The sequence below is a fragment of the Dasypus novemcinctus genome, chromosome 11, assembly GCF_030445035.2.
Source record: "Dasypus novemcinctus isolate mDasNov1 chromosome 11, mDasNov1.1.hap2, whole genome shotgun sequence".
NCBI classification, from domain to species: Eukaryota; Metazoa; Chordata; class Mammalia; order Cingulata; family Dasypodidae; genus Dasypus; species Dasypus novemcinctus.
Window position 1 is genome coordinate 122,756,598 of NC_080683.1, and position 2,048 is coordinate 122,758,645.

Genomic DNA, 2,048 nt, shown 5'->3' on the forward strand with positions numbered 1-2,048 from the left:
CCCTGTGCCCCGCCACACTCACCCGAAGCCCCCTGTGCCCCACCACACTCACCCGAAGCCCCCTGTGCCGTCACACTCACCTGAAGCTCCCAGCCCCCGTGCCCCGCCACACTCACCCGAAGCCCCCAGCCCCCGTGCCCCATCACACTCACCTGAAGCCCCCAGCCCCCGTGCCCCGCCACACTCACCCGAAGCCCCCTGTGCCCCGTCACACTCACCCGAAGCCCCCTGTGCCCCGCCACACTCACCCGAAGCCCCCTGTGCCCCGTCACACTCACCCGAAGCCCCCTGTGCCGTCACACTCACCTGAAGTCCCCAGCCCCCGTGCCCCGCCACACTCACCCGAAGCCCCCTATGCCGTCACACTCACCTGAAGCCCCCAGCCCCCGTGCCCCGTCACACTCACCCGAAGCCACCTGTGCCCTGTCACACTCACCCGAAGCCCCCTGTGCCATCACACTCACCTGAAGCCCCCAGCCCCCGTGCCCCGCCACACTCACCTGAAGCCCCCGTGCCCCGTCACACTCACCCGAAGCCCCCAGCCCCCGTGCCCCGTCACACTCACTGGAAGCCCCTGTGCCCCGTCACAGCTCCTATGCCCGGCTAGGCACCCGCCCAGTACCTCTCTTCTTCCTCCATCCTGTCCTCTGAGTCAGTCCTGTTACGCTGTCCTCAGTCACAGCACCCGGAAGCCAGAAAGGCTCCCCTCACGCAAGGAGGGCCACCTCAGGGTCCTCCATACACTGCGGGGAGCTCCCGGGCCCCGGCTGGGGCCGCAAGGCCAGTCGAGTGATGTCCACGAGCCGTGGGGGGCTCAGCCACCAGGAAGCAGGCATCGCCGCAGGCCAGGCCCAAGCGAGCAGGCCTGGCCAGGCCGCCTCCCTGCAGCCCCCCACGTGGCACGCACCCCTGTTTCCAAACTTCCCCCCGAGGGCAGCAGCGGGAAGAGGTTCTTTTGTCCTCCAGCCCGGCAGAGGCAGAGGCTGACTCCTAGCGAGAGCGGAGGCTGGTGAAGGCCGGGCTGCCCCCTCGTAGAGCTGGAGGGCCCCAGCACGCCGCCCTCGCCCCCAGTGCCCACGCAGCCCGCTCTTCAGCCTCCTCCACCCAGCGGCCCAGGGCAGCGCGAGCGGCGTGCGGGCTCCCAGCCGTGCTTGCTAACGAGACTTCGGGCAGCGGTCTCAGCTCCGCGGGCACCGCACTGCAAGTCCCATGGCCTGGACCCAGGGCATTCTCCTGGTGAAGCTGCACTCCAGCTCCAGCGACACCCAGAAGGCAGCTTGGTTCTCTCACATCTTCCACCTTCTGGACACACGAGCTCCTCCTCTGGAGCTTCTCCCCTGGAGAGGGTTTGTACTGGGATTTTTTTTAGAACATTCTAGATCACCCTGAGCAGACTAAGGCACGCTCGCAGCTGTGCTCTGTGGGTAGCAGTCACTCCGCAGTGAATCTGATTCTTTCTTTGCCCCTCTTCTCCTTATACATAAACAAACTGTTAAGGTTTCTTCCCATAAAAACTAACTTGGAAGTGTTAGAGCTCTTTCAGAATTTGTCTAGAAGGTCTTCTGGCTTTTGCTGGAGGCCCTCATTAAAAAAATTATAATAACTTGGAAACTAGAGAATATTATTTTAATAAGAAAAAAAATAAAAGCTCTCTCCTGAGAAGCTGCTCCCAGCACCAGAGTTACAAAACAGGAACAAACCGCCCAGCGCGCCAGGAGGCGGGGGGCTCCCTTTGTCCGGGCCCCTCCTAGAAGGCCACTTTTCCTTGGTTGCCATGTGGCTGCCCAACTTTACCACCAGGGAGAGACACCCAGTAAATCTTGGGGTTCTTATGCAGCTGTGCACAAGTGGGGCCCTGTGCAATTCCAGGCGTTGAGCCAGAGAATCGGGGCATGCAGGAGGAGGGGGCCCGCGGGCCAGGCTGGCCTGGCAGGTGAGGAGGCGTCAGGAAAGAAGCCACAGGAGCAGCTGCCCAGGGGCCCCACGGGCCCTTCCCCGAATCAGAGGAAAATGGCTTCAGTTGACTCTCACGTCTCCACCCATCTCTG

General features: G+C 62.8%; 1 non-coding gene across 1 annotated transcript; it reads left to right on the top strand.

The window, feature by feature from the left end:
• The first annotated feature begins 1,523 nt into the window (after positions 1-1,523).
• LOC131280532 (U7 small nuclear RNA) lies at positions 1,524-1,584 on the top strand. The gene has a single exon (XR_009188137.1). It is a non-coding gene; the product is annotated as a U7 small nuclear RNA (small nuclear RNA).
• The last annotated feature ends 464 nt before the right edge of the window (positions 1,585-2,048 follow it).